Source organism: Haliaeetus albicilla, chromosome 8 (genome assembly GCF_947461875.1).
Source record: "Haliaeetus albicilla chromosome 8, bHalAlb1.1, whole genome shotgun sequence".
Lineage (NCBI taxonomy): Eukaryota > Metazoa > Chordata > Aves > Accipitriformes > Accipitridae > Haliaeetus > Haliaeetus albicilla.
Window position 1 is genome coordinate 28,351,942 of NC_091490.1, and position 23,057 is coordinate 28,374,998.

The 23,057-nt window shown below is 36.6% G+C and overlaps 1 long non-coding RNA gene across 3 annotated transcripts; it reads right to left on the bottom strand.

Annotated features, from left to right (window-relative positions):
• Positions 1 to 7,411: 7,411 nt before the first annotated feature.
• Positions 7,412 to 22,887, bottom strand: LOC138686437 (uncharacterized). Of its 3 annotated transcripts, none has more exons than XR_011325819.1 (5): positions 22,607 to 22,887; positions 16,684 to 16,838; positions 13,616 to 13,690; positions 11,581 to 11,664; positions 7,412 to 9,848 (listed from the first exon to the last, which is right to left on the bottom strand). It is a non-coding gene; the product is annotated as an uncharacterized lncRNA (long non-coding RNA). The 3 variants fall into 3 exon arrangements; XR_011325818.1 differs by having other exon boundaries at positions 7,412 to 10,405; XR_011325817.1 differs by having other exon boundaries at positions 7,412 to 11,664.
• Positions 22,888 to 23,057: the final 170 nt, after the last annotated feature.

The following is a 23,057-nucleotide window of genomic DNA, read 5'->3' on the forward strand; positions in this document are numbered from 1 at the left end:
AAGAAGTCTTAAAGGACTCTACCAAACAGCGCATCAGAAATGTAGAAGAATACGAATGACAGAAGTAAATGGAAGCAGGGTAATTTTTGTCAGCAGGTAGAATTTTAGAAATGACTGCATGATCAGTAGTCAGTATCAGGAGTATTAGCGTATAGTAGCATTAGTATTAGCAGCAGGAGTAGTATCAGTAGCACAGTACTAGTATATCGTAGCAGACAATCTCAGTCAGGTTTTCATCATGCATGGATTTGAACTTGAGCTACCACATGGCAACTAAGCTGAAGAACTATATTGCACTCAGATTCTGCAACACAATATTTGTAGAGTAAATGGTTTTCAGCACTTGCTCACATCTACTTAAATCAATGTGCAGGCTGCTGTTTGCTTCTTGGCACCCTTCAGTTGACCTCTTAGGCATAATTGTGATCACTCTAATCAACAAACATAAAAAGCACTTTCAACACCTTAATATGCACTTGCAGACATTAGGCAGAGAGCTTAGCTAGCAAGCACACAGTATGGTCCTTTAGGAACAAAACCTTCATGTTGAAACACAGAAATGATGAATCAGTTTTAGATTAAAAAAATGAATACTAAATGATAAAAAAACCTACCAGAAATAAAACAGCTTGCTTCATTATTTAAACCCTTTCTCTAATTGCATTCAGAGTAGCAACCATATATTGGGAACTGAATTTCTTCTGCAGGATCAATTAAAAACAACTGAATATTTGACTGGAGAAGATCAAGATTTTAGTCAGGAATTACTTGCATCGTATACCAGATGCATTTTCATAAGAATTAAATAAAAGTTCATTAATCAAACGCAAAAGTGTCCTTAACACTACTAGAAAAAATAGACATTAATTCATATGAGATCTCAGCATTTAATGGTGTATTTGGTCAATGGATACTTAGGGAAGTGGGGACAGTTGCACTGCCTAATTTTACATACTTATATTAGGTACACAGTTTAGGAGGCTAGCCTCCAAATTTCATGTATATATTTATCCAGTACAAAAAGGCTCCCACAGAGGACTATAAAAAAAAAATATCAGATTGGCACAGATTGTTATTCCTTATGCTGATTTCCACAAGTTTGCCTTTAATACAGGCCAACTTCTGATCACCTACTACAGAGGCTCTAAATCATCCATGCAGATGTCTGGATTCCTTAATGTTGATGTTACACCATATTGTTTGCTAAAGTCCTGTGCAGGTTCCTCTTTCCATCAGTAGGTTTTTTTTCTGATCAGCTGCTGTATAGCTGGTCTGCTTGAAGCCTGACTAGAAACTGATACCGTCTTCGCTGCCTTGAACATGGTTCGCGAACAGAAAGCAGAAAACAGTGCTATGAGGTCTACTATGTGAGCTACTGTTAGGTAGAAAATGAACAGAATTAATAACGATTGGCCCTCAGGGGCATGTACAGCTAAAAATGAACTATAGTGGCAGCTTGGGTATCTTTTATAGCTAGATTATTTAATGTGCTGCAAGATACTGATGTCTAAGTTTTGACTGAGGGAACACGCTATGAATATATATGTCAGATGATGTAAATACCTTTTTCTCACCCTTGGCAAAAATAAGGATATTATTATAGTGAGAGGATTCTTACAAGGACTCATAAAGTTTTCATTACAGAGGGCAACCAAAAATTTCTTCTCTGTGGTTTCCTTCTTCTGTCTGTCATCAATGTCAAGCATTTTAGAGTCATTGTGAGAGCCAACAATATTCTGTAGAAAAGGCAGCTAGTAAGTTAATCACACCACCTCCCTCACTCAGTGCCTCTTGATTCTTTCAGAGATACCATTCAATTACTACTTTTTTTTTTTTTTTTGGAGAGGCATTGTTGTGACTTTTGCTGGAATAATTAAGTGTTGAGGGAAGAGCACCTGAACTCAAAAGCCATTCTTTCAGTTGAAAAGGAGGCAGCTGGTCCACAGTAACTAGGTAACTAAGAATGCATGAATGTTAATTTCAGTGATTCCATAATTTTGAGTAACATAAAACATACTGCTTTAAAGCAAACTGTCACTGCAATTTCTTCATTATTTCAATGGAAAAAAATGTTACTACCTGCATCACTTCTCTTCAGTCAGTATTTCTACATTCTCATTGTATGTGTACTTATGATATGCTTCAGATATATCATTTCCTTGCAGACAAGCAGAACAACTGTTTAATTTTTTTCATAAAAGTATACTGAAATCACTTTTAAGCTTCTCAGAATTTTATCTTAGAGCTGTCCTATATCTGGACCTCTGAATAAAATGGTCCTGCACTTTGGGGAATAATTCTAATGCTGATAAGCTTTAGTTTTTCCAGTATATTCCTTCTCTGCTTGGGAACTTTTTTTTTGTGCACAAGACAGAGATGGGGATGAAGGGAGCAACATGATTATATTTAAATAATTGTTTGTGTAACATACTGTTAATGTTTATGGAAGTATGACAAAGGGGATTTTCTGAATTATGAAGTTACTCAATTAAAAATAAGTTAATGTGCTGGCTTAGCAGGGTGTTGGGAAAAGACTGAAACAGTTACCTGGCAATTGATCAAGAAGCCTTGTCTTCTAGAACAATACTAGCATAAAAATAGCTCATAAATCTGAAAGGCTGATTACTAAAACTGTCGTGGGAGCTTTATTTTTTAGAAGCATATTGAATTAATGAGAAATAATACAAAGGGGGAGTTTAATTATTCCGAATAGAATAATTTTCTATCCTAGCCTCTCAGGACGGATATGATTATGTAGGTCACATATCTAAAATGACTTTTATGCATATTTCATTAAAAGCCACATCTTTTCATGAAGAATAGTAAGCAATAAGCCCTCTTCAGATAGTACTCTCTCTATAGTGCCTTAAATGAAAGCTATTTCCTTTGTGGTTATGGAGCTGTTAAGAAGAGCAGTCAATAAATACAAAACCAGACGTATCTTAATTTATTGTTTTCACATAATAAGTAAGTTGTTTTCTTTCTCATTCTCTCCAAACCCCCATCATTTTGAATGTATAGCAATTAGACATTGGCCAGGATTCCTGGTCTGCTTGTACTTATGGAGGGTTACTATCAAACTGATGAGAATACTAGATAAGCATTTTCATGTTCATCCAAACAATGAGATTTTGATTCTGAGTTGATTTGTAAGATTTTCAAAGAAATTTTATAAATGCAAATGAAACTAAAGAACATCAATAATGAAATTATTGATCAAAGATATTGAATTTTCTTTGTTGGTACCCACTTTTGCTGTTTTCAGACAGGAAACATTTTTACATCCTATTTTAGTGTTTTTCTGTTTGAATTTTTAACTGGTTTACAGAGGGTTTTTTGATTGTAATAAAACATTACTCACCAGATTTACACATATAAATGCTTTGAGTGAAATATGTGTGCACAGTCTTTTAACCATTGTTGTCACCTTTTCATAGCTGGTAGACTGAGATTTAATGTATTCTACATACTTAAAAGAAATCATGGAAATATTTGGTCCATTAAGCTTCAGAAAGACTAATTACAATTTAAATTATTATTTTCTGCTTAATCTTAAAAAGCTAATGTGCATAGTGCAAGATCAGAGGGTTTATCAGGTACTGTCATACATAATACTAAAACTTGGATCTCAGCTCAGTAATTGATTGTGTATAAAGTCCTAGTTTATCCATATTCTACTGGTGAACTGAACTCTACTTCATCGCCTGTCTTCAGAACTGAAGGTCTATATATTGACGTACTATATTACTGTGTCCATTTAGAGTACTAAATAATTGCTTATAATATTTAAGAGAAATAAATTCCTGGATATTCCCGTACTCTTGCTTTCATATACGCTCAAGCCTAGATATATATAAGAATAAAGATAAAACTGTGTTCTTCTAAATTATGAGGACGGAGTTTCTATCACATTTTGGTATATGTCTTGGCTGTGGCACTTTCATGTCTGAAATGTTTGATGGAGCTTCTGAAGTCTTCTTCCAAACTTCAAATAATATCAAAATTAATTCCATGGCTATTTCCATAGCTGAGCTATTTTAATCTTCAATAAGCACTAGTTTAAAGAAAGGGTAGTTGGGGTTAAATTGTTAACCAGACATGAGGAAAGAAGGGCAATATGCAAGGGATATGGTTTAGCTAAGCAGAAACATTATTAATTCATCAGGGAACTACTCAGCACTGCCTCATACAGCACAGATCATGGTTTATTACTTGACTGTTTCCCATGGTTAGAGAATTGTCATCAGTCCCTTTACCCACTGCTGAGACTGCACAGCCCTCCCGTTGCAACTTTTTACCCAATTCTTTCATCAGTGTACTGAGTCCACTTATCATCTTCTTTAATGCCATTGTGCTCTTGTGGCTTATTAAGGCTCCAGATCCCTTCTGACCAAACTGTGTTGGCCATCTGTTAGCTGATGAACTGTGGCATTCTCAACTATCTTCTCACCAGACAAGATAGTGCTTTGGTTGGTGTGAAGTTGCCAACTTGCACTAAATTGGACATGAGGGGAAAACTTTCCCATTCCCCAGAGAGGCTAAGACAATTGAAGCTGAAAAAAACCCAGACACATACTAAATCAAAAGGAAGAAGTGTGGAAGCTGCATTCTTAGCGTGGGATAGATCCCAAGCTAGAGTGTGTACAGGTTTTGTACACACTCCATCTTGTGTGCAGAAACTTACTGCATATATCATCAATGTTATTCTGCTTCCCCACACTACCAAATCCTGCCAACTCAGAGAAAAAAGATGGAGAAAACATTCCTTATGTACACCTTACATCAATGACCTTTATATTTTTTTTCCTACAGGTGCACACTAAAATCTTCCTATCTCTGAAAGCATAAGAGCCCCTGGGACTGGTTCCCAAGCAAGAGGTAACATCTTCCAAAGGACCCTGGCATCCTCCCACAAGAATACACAGGGCAAGAATAGGTAGGGTCTACAGTTGGGTCTAATACAACCAAGTGACATTGGATTTATCATTTCTGACACATTTTTTCCCATAGGAATTTGTATTACTTAGCAGATCCCATACTAGCATAGCCCTGCAGTGATTAATATACAGCACAGTTGGAACAGGTAAGAAATATGAACTGCTTCAGAGCTGCAAGTGATTCATGAGCTAAAGCTTGGCTCCCCTAGGGCCGTTAAACATCTGTAAGAGTGAAAAATTATATGGATTTTCACACATCTGCCAACACAAAGACCCTAATGCTATATGCTTAAGCTTATGGATACCTTTCGTGCTTAACTTTCCATTTTGCTTGTGATGCTTCTTTTTGCTTAGTTTTCATGTGCTGTCTGTATTTAGGGTATTTAATCTGGCACAGAAATTACTCCTAGTCTGCACAGGACCATATGCCACACTTAGAGAGCAGAGCAAATACAAATAAGGAGCTTTCATTTAATCTCTTATTTAATTTGCAATGATCTAGACCACTGTGATCTGAAGGAGTACCATACCAACACCAACATATAAAATCAGAAAAAGAGTACATACAGTGCGCCTGCCACATCAACTAGACTGTGTTTGACGTCACCCACATATAAATTGTGACTGGACACAATATGGGCAGCTTATCACAGGGCTCATCGGAAATTAACATTTTTCCATCAATTAGTCTTCTGAAATGAATAGAAGATACAAAATGATACCCAGGATCTGCACACCCCACTGTTTTTAACTGGCAAAAACTATCCCCAAGTTATTAGAAACAGTTAGACTCTGTCTCAATGTTCCCAAAATATTAGCTTGATAGCTGTTAGTCTGAGACTAGGAAAGAAACCATAAGACAAAACTGCACTAGCTCTTACATACACAATTAAAAATGGAGAGGTAAAATCATCAGCTTGGCACCGCAGGTAAAAAGTAATAACCGAGTAAACTTTGCATTGCCCAAGTAGACATGGGTAAATTCCAGCTAGTTGTAGTTATTCTTTGCTATACCTAACTGAGGTTCCATCCAGTTTAGTTCATACATATTTTCTGGTGCTACTTTATGATAGCAATACAGCGGGTATGGTTTCATGCAGAGCAACTGCTTCTTCAAGACATCTTCTCAAACACCATTTGTACCCTGAGAGACAGTCTTTGTTCAATTCTGACTATGACTCAGATGCTGAGACATAACAGGGGCAACAAAAAAATCAACACTGGAATATTTTCCAGTATAAGGGGTACTTAATCATCATCTGAGCAATTAAACTAACTTTTAAGATCATTGTAGATTATGCAGGGGGGGGAAAAAAAAAAAAAAAAAAAAAACAACCACCCAAAAACCCAACCATATCCTAAGGGGTTGTTTTCTTCTGCCTGAAAGTTAAGTGACATTAAACATTTCTAAGGCTCTCTATTACTTACACAATAGACAGAGCTCTCTTAGGCATTTATGCGTGTTATATATGTCATTACACTGAATGACAGTGACTTAAATGTCAGCAATAGGTGTACGCATACAAGCAAACCAAGACTCTTGGGAACAACATTCTACAAATTAATGACAGGTGACTATCAAAAGGTTCCTAAATTTCAAGTCAGTTCATCATCTGTAATTATTAAATGCCTTATCTGTAAAAAAGAACTATATCTATAGAGTTTTCTATATAGGGTTATATCACAATACAGCAAGTTCTTGCTGATTAAGAGCTGATCAGAAATATTATAAATACAATGCTGCAGGAGTATTTTTGCATTTTCACTTTTAGTTAGTTGAAACTCAAAATGTGTAACATAATTCAAAATAATACAAATTTAGCAAAGCACCTGTTTTTATGATGTGCTTAAGGTTGGGGCTTTTTAACCTAAGCAGATAATGAGAAGTTAAGCAAATTTTAAGTAACTGTTTTGGATTTGTTTTGTTTTCTGTATTGTTTTGTCACTCAACATTTTTGTTTTAGTCACTTTCCCTCTTTTTATACCTCTGTTCGCAGTCCCTCCCCTTCTTTTACCTTCATTCCCCTTCCACTGCTATGTGTATAATTAATAAATATCTGCCATCTTTAAAAATCTTTGTTGTCTTATGCAAAGCTTCTTGAGAAAACACCTAGTGCTTATATCTGATTTTTGTCTTATATGAGTGCCTTCGATCCTGCTTTTATCTTTTTGTTTCAGTCAGTCTCACAGAATGAGACTCAAGTCACATTAAAATCCTTACCATGTTTTTTAAAGCTATCATTTAATAGTTTGGAAAAAGTAAGACTGTTAAAAAACTTTTAGCAAGACTTCTGTAGAGCGTTGACTGAAAGAGGTAGTTTTTAATTTTTAGAGTAATGTCAATATATTTCAAATAATTAATTTTCTAAATCTATTTAGGCAAAACATTTTCTCAGTTTAGAAGGCCGAATAATAAAATCAAGAGATTCTAGTTCAGTGTTTTCAAACAATCAAAATACGCAGAAGGCCTGTAATTTCATTTAGATGAAGACAATTTATTGTGAAATTACATTTTTAACATAGCTAACCACATTCCTATAGAATCTAACAGAGTAAGGGGAAAATGTCCATATGCTAGTCCAGTCAGGCTGCTGTTTCAAAGGTAATATTACTCTTCTATCTGAAGCATAACTCAAAAGTGTTTGAACACAAATGATAGCTACAGGTCTATAAGGTAATACAGTTTAGTACCAAATTCTAATATATTTTGTCACAGACCTACATAGTATACATACAGGCATCTATCTATTTGAAAACTGATAAATTCCAGATACTCTTTTTCCAAGCTTTTATACATAGAAACTGGATTATTTAACAAGGAACCATCGAACTGATGTCACCAACTCCAACTGAAGATTTTCATATCTGGAGACAGCATAATAAAAGACTAAGAGGCGTTCTCTTCCAAAGTATGCTCACCTTGTCTATGGACTTCTCAACATCAGATGTGTAAGAGATTCCTTTGTCCCATGACTGGTTCAGAAGTAAAGATATGCTGATCACCTAGCTAGCAAGTCAACAGAACAGTAAAATGTAAGATCTTTTCTCTGAGAGCAGTGCTAATGTAGGCCTGTCCTCTGTACCACCACTAATACTTTTTTCCCCAAAGCCAGTATAAAATTAATTTGACATGTCTATCCCTCTCTTAAATTTGGATGAAATTAGCCAACATCTAATTTCAAAAAAATAATGGGAAGCTGAAGGAGGGAGCAAACTCACAATGTGTTTGCTTTTTTTCCCCTGTAGGAAACAGGATCAAAACAAACAGGCTAGTCAACCTAAAGACTTTCCAACATAGTTCATCTCTTGTCAGTCTGTTACTGTCGAAGCAGTTCTCCAAAAAGCATCACCTTTTTTTTTTTTTTTCTGGACAAGTATGTAACATTTTGTTGAACTTAAGCCTCATACCTTAGCAACAGATGTCCTATACATATTCCTTGGCGGATGGAAACAGCATCTTTGCAACTAATGATTCAAGGTTTTATCTTAACTCCTGTTAGAAGTTTGTCTGGAGCCATTGTATGCTTTCTCTGTGATTTCTAGCATCCAGTTATTAAATTAAAACAGTAGATGCCCACAGCAAATATTTTTTTGAAAAGTTACTGAAGTCCTAAAATAATTCACATACAGAATTTGTAAGCCATTATAGATTTATAAGCTTTTATCATTCTCTTCCTGGTTAGTCTCGCAGTTTTGCCCTATCAGATATTTTCCTTCTTTTTCATACTATGCCTAACTGCATTAAAGTATGAAATGTCGATGCACAAAAACTGACAATAATAATTTGAACAGTTTTGACCATTTCTATAAAGCAAACAGAACTTCCACTGCAATGGATTTATATGCAAAATATTCAGTGCTATGGCCCTAGACAGTGCCAATAACCTATAATTTGATTGTAAGCATCTCAGCACAGCTGAGTGACAGCTATAATGGAATCAAATTGAAAGCTGACAGCGGTCCAAACTGTTGGTTTTCTTGACTGAATGAATTAGTCAAAACTAATGTTTATAAGTCTGTCTGTGAAAAGACTTTAAGACTTCCTAGTCTACAGGTAATTGTTTTTCTTTCTTCAAATTATTCTTCTAATGTTACATTAATATTCTGAGCTGTGGTTTTACATTGGCATTTATTTTGTAACAAGCTCAAACATGACAAAGCAAATGTTTGTCTTTAAACACAAATAAAAGAAAAATAGAAGTTATGTGAATAATGCTTTCCTTTCTCTCCAGTCTTCTTTAATCAGTTAAGAAACTAATACACTTGTAGAAAGACAGCAACACCGATTTGTGCATTGTATTACCTAAATCCCATCAAATATATCATAATAGTTTGTTCTTGACTTTTACAGAAGATCTGCCTGAACTCACACTCCATATTAACTGCAGAAATAAATTAGCTGGGGGGGGGCGGGAAACCCACATTATATCCTGTATTACAGGAGTTAAGTTCTCAAAGGACGGGTGTAGAAGGGAAGCCTCCACAATATGAAACACAGAATGGAAACACAGTGTGATTCCTTCATGACTGTGCCAGTTTTACTGCAGGATGGCAAGAGAGTAGAGGCCCTATTATAAGAGCCTGGCAGTAACATCAGGTTTTCTTTGGATTCAGGCTGAAGACTTCAATTATAACTAGCACATTCAGCAAGGTATTAAAAAAGAGGATGCCAGAAACCTTGCCATTGAGCCTTTGAATGTGTCTATCACCTAGGCTTAAAAGGTAAATTCTAGAATGCTCCCATTCCTGATGTGTGGTTCATCACGTGTGGGTTGGCTTGGTTTTTTTCTCCTCTTGGGACTAACAGATTTGAAATTCTGTACTTCTATTTACAAAACATTTAATAAACAATTAGCAATGCTTCCTTAACAGCGTGGGGAATATGAAGTCATCAGAAATTACATTCTAGGGCTGCAAAGCAAAGTAACACCAGAAGCAGAGTTAGCCCTTGTAAAATTTTCAGACTACTAGCCTAAGTGCCTGTTTATTACACCATTCTATCTGACCTACTTAGCCACTGTGACTTACAGTACTCTTTCTGCTGTGAGAAATGCTTTTCACCTCCACTGTGACTTACAGTTCTTTTTCTGCTGTGAAAAATATTTTCCACGTCCACAGGCATCCTCTTGGTCATTTGCCTGGAACATTTCAAATATCCATTCAGGTCAGATCAAAGATCTGCTTCACAGATCAGCTATGAAGCTCTAGGACATCTACCTTTATAAATTCTCCAGCTAGTTTCAGGATGGAGCTTAACTGTCTTGCAAAAGGGTCACATGCAATACTGCAGCCAGGATTCAATGACCTTTCCACTCCCACATTCCTCTTGTAAACAAATATGTCACTGAAAATTTGTCATCATCTATGTTATTAATTACTGATCTTTAAATACTCACTTTGAAAAATTTTGATCAGACTTCAGCTGTTTAACGTAACTTCAGGAACACCATACACTCTGGCTTGGGTATCTTCTCCAGGAAATTAGAATATAAGTCATTTCCAACAGGTTTGGAGCTCAACAAAGGATCACATTAAAAGTACTAGCCAAGAGCAGTACCTAATTCTAGGCTTAGCTCTAGATATTAACCAGTAGAAAACAGTATTTAATGCATGCACGTTCTACATGTGCACAGATGGACATCACCAGCTCTGTACAACATCCCAAGGGCCTTAACTGTAGTAAGATACATTCACAAGGCATCACCACTGATTTCAAAACCTTGCTGAAGGTTATACGCATCCCTTTGAGAAGTTCTAGGCTTTTCTCCATTACGAAAGTGTAAGGTGTAAAACAGTCCCATGTTACACTGACTCTACCAAACTGGCAAATATTTTAATAAGACAATAAATAAAGCATCAGAATAAAAAAATAATAATGATAAAATAAAACCTCACAGTATTTGTATTCATTGACAGCAGTGTTCACAAAAAGATGGCTGAAGAAATTCTCCTGCTGTTTATTTAAATGGCCTGTACATCTGCTAGAGCCAACCCAAGCATTAGATTGTCTGCTAGATAAGGAGAGATGTGAATCAATGAGCAAATTACTTGAGCCACTGCACTGCCAAATTGGAACCAAGAGTGACCAAGTGGGAAAATACCTTATAGTTGCAAATATCTTCTGCATCCATACTTAACATAAAGAATCTGCAAGATGCAGGTGACTGCCAACACAGAGATGAAGGCTGTTCATGACAAAAATGGTTGTCTCTACCAAAACCAAAACTACCCCCCCCCCAAAACCCCAAACCCTATTTCTTTTTTGTGATACTGAGAGGAAGTTCCAAAACAAAGCAAGATTGTATCATTATTTGAACTACAGTAGTGGTTAGGATCCTACCATGGTTCTAAGTGATATAAGGCACTACAGTATTATCCCACTTTTTGAATCGGTGAACTCCAACCTCAGTGTGCTTATCTTTTAGCATTGGTTGAAATACAGGGAAAAATCATATGCATTTCAAAATGCATATTCAAATGAATTAGTTAGCTTTTTTTTTTTTTTTTTCCAGTAGTAACTTCCATTTTATACATGTTTTACTCGGACTTTGTAGAGTACTTTTTGGTTTTGTTTTGTTAGGGTTAAAAATGTCACTTAATGGATTTTTTAAAGGTGTACACACATACACAACCACAAACTTACAAAATCTGTTTATACCCTGTTCATCAGGACTTCATCATCATTGTCCACATACTTCTTCATGAATATTGCAAGAAGCAACCATGCCTGAAAACAAGAATAAGAGGGTCATTTGGGGGTCATATTTTCTCCTGCAACATCAATCTTCTATTTCCATACTACAGCAAAAAATTTAGAGATGAAGAGCAAGCGAACACAAAGTGGGTGTGGAATTCAAAATGTCATATTAAGTAAAATGAACTCTTCAGTAAACTATTCACCTGCCACCTTTCTTGTCTAACATGTTAAATTGGATTTAAGGGACATGTAGCTCTTTACAGATATTTAATGTTTAGAATGGGGATCTTACAGTCTATTACCTTACACAGTTCCTCCTACATTTTGAGAGAGACCCTTATAGTAGTAGACTTGTATTTATCATCAGGCTCCTTAATCTTCTGGAGAAAGCCAGTTGTCAATATAAAGACAAAGCAAGCTAAACATAAGTAGAACTTAGTATGAGACAGGCATGAATTTATACAAGTGTAGAAGAGTCTAGGACTAATATAAATCAAGATCAAAACAAAAACCTTTTTGTCTGAGACCAGAAAATAATTTAAAAATGGAGAAAAAAAAGATAATCAAAACTTTTTATGTTTAAAGAAAAGAAAGTATTGTGAAGTTTATGTGGACTATTTTTTCATAAGGTTGCACAAACAACATAGAACTAAGTGTGTCTAAGGGTTGGAAAAAATATTTAAATGAAGACCCTATTTTTCCAAAGACCTACAAACACATTTCATTTGATACATAATGAATGCCACCACTTCACACTGATGGAAATACAGACAGACAACATTCCTACCAACTCCAGTGGATTTTATCCACATTTGTAACTATGCATATAAATCTCTCCACTTTCTGCAGCAGCCTAGGTTCCTGCTTAAATTGCAATGAACAATTTTTTTCAGCAAATTACTGAGCAAAATTAGCATTTTCCTATATTGCCAGTTATCTGTAACTAGATAATAAGATCTACTCACTGGGAAATTTTCACAGTTTTCTGAACAAATTTTAGCTGTGAGATTTCTTGTGAGGTACGCAGTACTTTGTATTACTTAATAAATTAATAGTAGCCTGTGTGATTGTTTTTTCAAATCACATGATAATGATCCTTTTTTGGTAGATGATGCAATATTTCATTAACATTTCTTAAATAAATGTAAGATAGTGATACCAATTTCTTTTCATATTTACACAAATAACATCAATAGGCCTTAAAATTCAGTTTCTATAAGCTCACACAAACAAAAGAAATGCTGCTTGAATAGTTAGAACAGAATAAAAAGATAAAATTGGACATTGAAAATAATGGCAAATTCCATTCTTACAATATGTTTATCTCTAGATACAGTGCAAATTTTCAATATTCAGCAACAATCAAAAGTCTATCACAATTTTCATCCATATTCACCTTAGCAGCTCTGGCCAAAATTCAGCATAGCTGAAAAATTCAGACAGCTTTCTACATTTTGCCTCTAGTACGTTATTCCTGCTTCTGCAAGTCTGATAAGAACACTACAATGGAAAACACCATCCTTGCAATCTCCTGTGTAGATTGGAAAATCATGGTTTTTTCTACCTGACACGACAATTTGTCTTACACTGTTATCATATGCCTTCATTGCTTATATTCATGGGTTTGATAATGTGGCATCTACATCACACTTGATCTGCTATTATACAAAAAACTGGCCAAATTTAAAGGACATGAGTATTGCTATTGAAAAGTCACACATTAACATTTGTTTGGTCATGTTTTGGGGTTTTTTTGGTTTGGGTTGGTTTGGGGTTTTTTTGCATGACCTTTCATGACCTAATCCCCAAGCCCTGATCCTGGTACCATTCAGATATGCATGTGTGGAAATGTTAAATCTGTGCTTTACTGTTTTAAACACCAGGGTCCTGAACTGCACTCTACTGGTTTGATACGTTTTCCTTCTTCTGACACAGCTGTATTCTAGGAAGAAAGCAATATAATTCCACAATTAATTCTTACCTGCTGTGACAGTGCCCCCTCAGGGTAAAGATGATTTTTTACATTAACACACTGAAAGCTTCCACTGTGATTGACCTTAAAGACACTGACAAATTAATTATTTTGTTAGTCAATATGGCATGGCAGCTTAAAGGTTTGAGCAGATACCCAGCCAGTTAACATACATGCTGCCATCTGCTGAATATGACAGCAAGGGATTTGTACTACTCTCTCTGAAAGAAAAGCTGTGTAGAGCTTTCCAAGAAATATGTTATCAAACCTCTCATTCATAGCTTATTTTAGAAGTCAAATAAAGACTGTTCAGGTTCTGTACGAGAATTGGTAGTATCTCACATTTCTTTGATCCACGGGTTTAAAATGAAAAAGGAGACTATCTCAGAATTCATTAAAGCTTTGGTTTTGAGCCCACTGCTTAACAGCTGGAACTAGGGTATATTCAAGAAGATCATGAGGTTTATGTGAACACTCATGCAGTGCAGATGTGGGCAAGGGAGTTCATAGTTCATGTAACAAACTGTCAAGACTCAGTGTTACCCTGATTTAAAGAGCTCTCCTCTGGCTTGAGATAAAAAAGTGGCAGTAATGTATAAACCAAAGTTCCTGAAAAAAAATGGTCAGGGGCCAGCACAGAGGAGTACCTTTTTTTAAAAAATTAATTATGAGAAAGCTTCATACCATTTGTACAAAGACTACAGCTATCTTCTGAAAAAAAAGCAGAGGCATACTAAAACTCCATATATTTTTTTTCTTCTTTGCATCAAATTAGAAAACTGAGTAATTTGTACACTACTGTTCCTGTAAATAAAAATATACATCAAACGAGTCTAAAACTATATATATATATATACACATAAAAAAAATATATACACACACATAAAACCATATAATATACATCATATTGGTCCAAAAATATATACTGATAGGAAATACACCACCTATTTTTTCTCAGATATGTTGAGGGATAAGATAGGTGGCTCCAAGTCCCACACACAGCAGAAGAGGCAAGCCAGTTCACCACTCTTCACATTGATACAGGATCATAGGATAATTCAGGCTGGAAGAGACCTCAGGAGGTCTCCAGTCCAAACTGCTGCTCAAAGCAGGGTCAGCTGTGGAGTCAGAGTTGGTTACTCAGAGTTTCATTCAATCTGGTCTAGAAAACCTCCAAGGATACAGACTGTACTACCTTGCTGGGCAACTTGTTCTGCTGCTTGATTGTCCTAATGGTTAAAAGGGGTTTCCTTATGTCTTGAAACGTGGTATTTATAGCTTTTACGCTTCCTGAATATCAGATATTGTAGATATGATTCACTTTTCAGATACACTAGTTGTAAATGAGGGGTAGCTGTCCAAAAATTACTGGAATGTAAACCAAAGTATGAGGGAAAAACAAGACCTTTTGCTTCAAAGCATAGTTTTATTACAATTATTTATTATGGATGATTTAATCCACTTACTCCCTCTAGAATTTACAAATGGGCTGATATCCTACAGAAAACTGAAGAAAATCTTTATAAATTTTCCTCTCTAAAGAAGAGATACTGTGTTTACTTTGACCAAGTATCGTAGCCAAAGCTATGAATGAGTGGAATTGGAATGAATGGAATCATTTTATCTGTCCCTCTGTTGCTGCTGTGCGACAGGATAGGAGTAAAATCAAAACAAAACTAGAGCCAACTCCCAAGCATTTGGGGTAACACTGCGCAAATGGAATATGATAAAAAAGGGGTATCATGTCCCACATGCAAGTTATAGTCTCTTGAATTTGATATTGCATTGAGAAAATAGAAAACGAGTGACACTGTACATTGTGGAATGCAGAATTTGCTGAGCTGTTAAGCCTACCCAGCGCAACTCTTAGTGAGCTTCGACACTTGGTTGGAGCTAGTTTGGAGGTCTCTTCGCTCATGACAATTAGTGTATAACCTGGATAATCTCCTTGCAGATTAAGAAGAGCAGATACCATTTGATAATTGCCAAGAGACACACCAACTTGCTTTTTAGAAAGACTTACTTTAGAATCTGACAAATGTTGTACAAAGTAAACCAATATACCTTTTTTAAATATTTCTCTTCCTAACATTTGCCTTTTAAAAAGCTGTTGCCCTACTTAAACTGATCTCAGGAAGAATACTGACCCATACCTTTCACAGCCACAATCCCACATCAGTATTCAAAATCTAATCCTACAGAAGCACCAGGGGAATGCCAGCAAGCATCAGCTTAGATGATTACTTTTTTTCAGACTAGTTATATTCTAGCATCCAGCTGGAATTAAAATATCAAATATGTGTCAATGTCCTGGTTTCTGGTGGGACAGAGTTAACTTTCTTCGCAGTAGCTGGTATAGTGCTATGTTTTGGGTTCAGTATGAGAAGAATGTTCATAACACACTGATGTTTTCAGTTGTTGCTAAGTAGTGTTTAGACTAAGTCAAGGATTTTTCAGCTTCTCATTTCCAGCCAGTGAGAAAGCTGGAGGGGCACAAGAAGCTGGGAGGGGACACAGCCTGGCCAACGGGGTATTCCGTACCATGTGATGCCATGTCTAGTATATAAACTGGGGGGAGTGGGGCTGGGAGGGATAGCTGCTCGGGAACTAACTGGGCATCGGTCGGTGGGTGGCGAGCAATTGTATTGTGCATCACTTGTTTTGCATATTCCAATCCTTTTATTATTATTGTCATTTTATTATTGTTATTATTATCATTATTACCTTCTTCCTTTCTGTTCTATTAACCTGTTCTTATCTCAACCCACAAGTTTTACCTTTTTTTCCGATTCTCTCCCTGATCCCACTGGGGGGGGGCGGGGAGAGGGTGAGTGAGCGGCCGTGTACTGCCTAGTTGCTGGCTGGTGTTAAACCACGACAGTCAACTAACAAAAATTATCATAACAGTGCCTGAGTTTATGTCATCAGCTATAACAAGCATCCTTCTTGGCTGTATGGGACAGAACCACGAATATTGCAATAATACCACAAATAGCACCATACTACTAGGTTCTTTTAAAAACTGAAACTGATTAAAAATCAAAGCAATGAACTACTGCATTACAGAAAACACCCACCTCTCAAGCTCATTTGTCCTTGTGACAAGTTCTTAGGCAAACTTTTCTTTCTCCATTCCAGCAGAAATTTCTGCACAGAAGACAAACATGAGATACTAGATACACTGACTCTTCATTTGGGGAAAAATATCATGTATGAAGGCAACATTCACAACCTTAAAATAGAACAGAACATAAAATCCATCAGAATGTTTGCATCATAATTTATAATCATGACCTAATCTTTCTTCTAAGTACTTGTGCCCTTAAGTGATTATGACAAACACTGGTATTGCAATTGAACTTTTAGTAGTAATTCCTTATTATTTTTACTATTTTGAGAGCCAGTCCTGTAGGATGCTGAGCCCAGGAACTCCCCAACGATCAATCGCTGAGGATACTCAGGTCCTTTTAATTCCCACAAACATCATGTTGCTACACAGTGTTATTGCAAGCAGCCTCTTTACTATGACACTCTGGTCAATAAATACCTACGTATATGCAATGAGACACAAACTAGTTTTGCTTGCATATAAACATTTAGAGAATTAAAATTACTATCAAAATAAATTCATAAATGTGTTATCATACAGCATACTGCTCTGTCTTTGTCACTTTTGCAGCATGTATTTGCAAAGTACATTATATTCTAAATTAGAAGAAATATTTAATATTAAAACATTCTAGAGATTCCTAAGACTTAGCTGGGGAATTAATTTTCTGATCATCAGCTACTTAGCTCAACTTTAACTGTGACTTGACAGGCTGCAAATTATCTATTTTAAGAGGTAATATTCAATTTTAAATTATGCCAACTGAATATTTTACTGTTTAAAAATTATATTATTCCTGTTCATATTGAGTAATCATACCTTCTTTATTTTCAAAATCTGCCAGCCAAACCAAATTTCTATTAAACTGACTAAATTTTACTATCTGCACTAGAATTCTGAAATAAAACATTTCAAAATTAGTTCTCCAAGTTTCATTTGTTCTACATGATCGTGCGATTTTAAGAACATCAAAGAGTTCATCAAGAATACATTTACTGTCTTTGTGATCTTTTAAAAGAGAATCTTAATCCTTACATTTTATGACATTTAAAATTATAAAAGTCACACATAACCAATAATACACTCTAAGGCCACTCTGATGGGATACACTGTATTGTACTTGTCCATATTGGAATGGGAAAATATCAGAAAACTTGTGAGCAGAGTTCCATGATGTTCTAGGAAAGATAAGCATTTTTGGTAGATAAGCATTCTTCATATATGCTCTCACTTTCATGAAGAATGACATTCTTACATTTCAAACTGATGAAATCTTTAATTACATGTTTTCATTTCTATTTATACAGTAATTGAAATTTAAATATAACTGATTTGTAAATCTGAAAATACTATAGCTATATGGTGCTCTAAAGTAAAGATGATGTTAACTCCTAGAAAGCCGGAAAGACAATTTATTTTACTAATTAGTTTTTGATGCATAAAGTCCTGAATAAAAAAAAAGAATAAATGATACCTGAAAGAAAAACAAAGCTAACTTAATCACTTTATAGAAATATTTACAAATAGATATTCATATTTGCTTTAAAACAACTTACATTTCCACAGAGTTAAGTTTTTGTTGGATTTCATACGAACTCTATAAACACCTGGGAATACTTTACTAGGGCAGTTTCTTCACCAATTAAAATTAAGGTCAAACTCCAACAAAAGTAAATTCTAAACATGGATCGGTTTTAGACAAAGAGCTGGAGATCTGAAAGAGGTGCTTAACTCACTAGTTCTCTATTAAACCTGTCCACTTCATCCAGTACCAAAACATTTCTGTACATCTGTCATGGGCTACTTTGCTTACTTCATAGAAGCCAATAACAATTATGCTGATTCACAGCTACTTGCATCTACAGTACACTTCACACTGGCACTAAGAGTAAGCTTATTGGGAAATAACATTAGTATTGCAGTTCTTCAGAAACTTGAATTTTAACTATTTTCCGTGCACTCGTATAGATATATACACAAAGGAAGGTAATTTTCACAGAAAAGTTCCTAAAAAAACTCTGAGTAACAAAAATTATTTTAAAAGGTTAACTTTAAGAGAGCAGGGAGTAGGAAAAATATCAACTGCTAGATTTATTTTCAATAATTATTTAGTCACCTTTCAATTTTGATAATGTACAGAAAAATAAAATACATTTTCAGGTATTAGTAGGATTTCAGAAAATACTCAGTGTTGACGTAATTGTACAATTCTATTTAGTAAAGTAATCATCACTAGGACAGCTACACTGAAAAAACATGCTTCTAAAACCTCATTTCAATATTGCAACTAACTAATATAGCAATGTGGATTAGGAAGTGAGGTTGTAATATTGACAGATTCCAAAAAAGATGACTCTCCTTACGAGACTAATAACTATAAAGTATATTTCAATCAGATAGCAAAATCTATCCAAATATAAGCATATTTAATAATTTACAGCAGTCCTGAATTTTGTCCCATATCTGAAATATCTCTGTACTTTATTTAACATCTATGTACTCTTCACTGGCTAAATTAAATAAATCAGTATTTTACCGATTTTTCTCTTCACTTGATTTAACAACACTTCAAGCAATCTGTTTCTCTCACATTCCTTAGAAATGTAATCAAATATAACATCTATCATAAAAGTTTATCTTCTGTATCATTGATAGTTTAATTTTGTTTTTATCTTATTCTCTCTTCATTCTCATTGAAATATCAAAATCTCTTCCGTAATGAAAGACACATTTATGCTCTCCAAGGACATTTCAGGTCTGTTAAAGTCAACAAGGGTCAGTATTCAACCCCTCTTCCCAATTCCCTAAACTTTTCATTCTTATAATAAATATGGAAAATGCCTAAAATTCCAAATCTGGACCACCTTCCTAATTTGGTGGAAAATTCAACACCCATGAAATATTCAGTGTACATATAAAACTGATTTCATGAAAAATTTCCTTGTCTAGAAAAAATATTTTATAGCACTGCAATTAAAAATACAGTTTTCAGGTGTGACCTGCTCTAAATAAAGAGTGTCTTTCTACAGATGCATATATATGTTGTCTTTTATCATACTCCCATCAGTACTTTTGAGCTGTCAAACTCAGATTGCAGAACTTGGAACTTATGTATATATAATTCAGTACCTACATCCAATTTATCAACTTCAGTTTCCAGTGTACCCAGGTGAACAAGTATCTGTCTTATTCCAACTGCTAGCAATATGTCTTGCAATATGGTATGAAAAAGAAGTTGTTATAACTTTAGCCACACACTGAGAATATCCTTCACTATCTAGACAAACTGTACCTATCGTGTCTCCATTTTGCTAATACTCTGTCACTGATGCCTGCAAGAAAGCTTTTGATATCTCTTTTCTTCTCCCTCATGACTGAGTATTTTACCCTGACTGCAGCCATCTCCATGCAAAGAATTCAAGAAGAAATGTAATTCACGTAGAATTTCATAGGCTTTAAGGATGATTAAAAGCTTTGTTAGAGATCCTCAGAATCAGGTATTCCCTTGCCACTTTGGGGCATACAGCAGAAGTAAAAGCTTCTCGTATGGACTTGAATTTTGTTTAATTTTTCAGGTACATTTTTAAAAAAACAATTATTTCAGGTACTAATTGCTAGTGATTCTCACCACTCTTCAGACAGTCTTTTCTGAAAAAAGAAGACTTGTCAGGTTGCTAGAGGGTAGAAGAGTAAGTCTATTACATATTTTCTTTTTCTTCTTAATGTTAAAATCGAGTGAAATGAATTGTGTCACTTTATGCCATCCTTCTGAAACACATTTTGGTACCTTTTCTTATATCAAAAAAATTATTAGTTTGTAACACATAAAAGTATTGGAGGAGTTCAGGATATCTGAAGTCTCACTTTTTTCAGGGGCCTGGGGAACCATTTGTTTTATTTTTAACTTGTAGTCTTCAATATTTTACTGACTTCAAAGACAGATATTCCAAGCAGCATCAGGAAGTGGACAAACATACCACATCACTGAAGCTCTTCAAAAAGTTTGCATTCTATGATTGATTTAATAATTCAAATATTTTGCCAATTTTATCTATGATCAACTGAAAAAAAGGAAGGGGAGAAAAGTGTGGGGAAAATAAAGGTAGGGAAAATAAGAGAACTAGTCACTGAGGTACACTAGAAAAGATCTAAATACCTTCATACCTGCCTTTGTGACTTTACAATCTTTCTTTTTTCATAAGAAATTGTTTCTTTTGAAAACACCATTCACTTTGTCCTTTGGAGAACCTCAGACTTTCCATGCTTCGGTACTGTTACTTTACTTATTATTGAATCCATATTAATATATACAGCTGTCCCTTTTTACATTTTTTTATCGTTATTTCATAGAAAATAGACCTTTTACATCTTTTCTACAGAAAAAAAATTAACTAAACTAGTCTCCTTTCTGTATCTTTTATATTTTCTTTGTAGAAGGAAATTCAGTAGAGTCTGTATCAGAGGGGATTCTCTTTCCATTGTAGACCCTGGAATGTCAATGGAAGCTCATTCACAAATTCTATAATTTCCTTTTCTTGTCATAAGGAACTACACTTTGTAGATCTACCTTCCATGGAAATGAAAGACTGTATCTTTGTAAAAGATACTGCTAAGCAAAAGGGGGCTTCTCTAAGTCATCTTACCATAAACCATAAATTTTAATTCACTCACAAAAGAAAATCTAGTTATTTTAATCCTAGAAGAAATGCAAAACTCAAAAATATAATAAACCACTGTAGGGAAAATTAGCACTTTTGATCTGGGAACATTATGCAAGAATATGCAATCTTTTCAGATAGCATGTGGGCAGGACAGTTTCTGCTCCATTTGTCTTTCAGCGGTGGTCTTAATTCTTGAAGAAAAAAGGCACCAATCTTGTAGACTTGGAGAGAGTAAGTTAGAAGACCACGCCCTGACCATACTCATCCTAATAAACACTCAACCAAAACACCCTCCCAAGCTTGGATTTTTGCTTTATTTTTTATACTGAAGTTTTCCTTCTTTAAGGATACTTTTATGCTATTTTTCTCTTTGTTAAGATTACATGGCACCTAAACATCCACAACAGCTTTGGCCTTTCTGTGCTAGCTGCTGAAAAAGTACACGATGTAGACCCCAGAGAATCTAATCAAGACAAAAAGAAATGCCAACGGTAAAGCTAATACATTTTTACCATGTAAAGCTGAAAAACTACTCTAGGACAATCTTAGTCATAATCTTACAACTAAGGTTACCCTGACCATAGATCATGAGCTTGAGTCTTGGAAAATAACTGAAACATTGACATACTTTGCCCATGCCAACAGGATGGTGCTGTTGTAAGCGTGATTTACATTCGGGCCATATTCAGCTGCGCTAAATGTGCAACCCTGAGGAGGCCAAACCACATCCCTGCCTGTACTTCCCCATCTGTAGCTGTGGAAGAGTGACCATGAGCTGCTGCACAGGCAGACAGGAGCCCACCCAGAGCCTTGGCTAGCAAACCAGCGTTGCCCGACTACAAACATGCTGGTTGAAGTAGAGAAAAGGAAACTCCTGACCGCATGCTGCAGCGTGTCCTTGGGAGGGATCCCAAAGGACTCCAAGCAATGACCTCCACCAAACCTCCACCAACAGGCCTCCCCACCACAGCTCATCGGCCAACGCAAGGAGACACGAGAGTCCCTCACCGGCCCACGGTCCAGCTGGAAAGCAGAGTGGTAGCTTTCCCCTCAGGAAGGCTCAGGCAAGCCCTGACTTAACTTTCCAGGTGGGAGAGTGAAAGGGCGGGATCCCCCAGACGAAACTCCTCTCCCCGCCGCGGCACCCGCAGCTGCCCCCAACAGCCCGCCCCTGCCCCTTGCCCAGTGCCACGGTGCCAGGGGTGCTCCTTTCCGGAGAGCCGCACCTACCCGCCCGCAGCCAGCGGGAGAGCCGTGCCTGGCTGCACGCTGCCCTCCGCGGAGAAAAGAGCCTCCGTCAGCCACCGCTGGCGGGGGAAGAACGCAAAGTTTGAGCGAAGGGCCACGGAGAGCCGCGCCGTGAGGCGGGACGCGGCGCGCCTTGGCGGCCCGGGTCGCGCCTCTCCTCAGCCCCGCGGCTGCTGGCGCCCCTCGGCAGCGCAGCGCAGCGCAGCGCAGCCCAGCCCAGCCCAGCCCAGCCCAGCCCAGCCCGCCACCGCCTCCCCGGCCGCTCCCCGCTAACGGTTCGCGGCTCCCTCACGGCGGCGGTGATGTCACATCCGCCGCCCGCGCCCCGCGCCCGTCCAGCCGCGCTCGCGCCGCCGTCTCCCGGGCCCAAACTTTTGCGGTGGGCTGGCCGGGGGCGGAGGGGAGGGGCGGGGGTGGGACGGGGCAGCGGAGC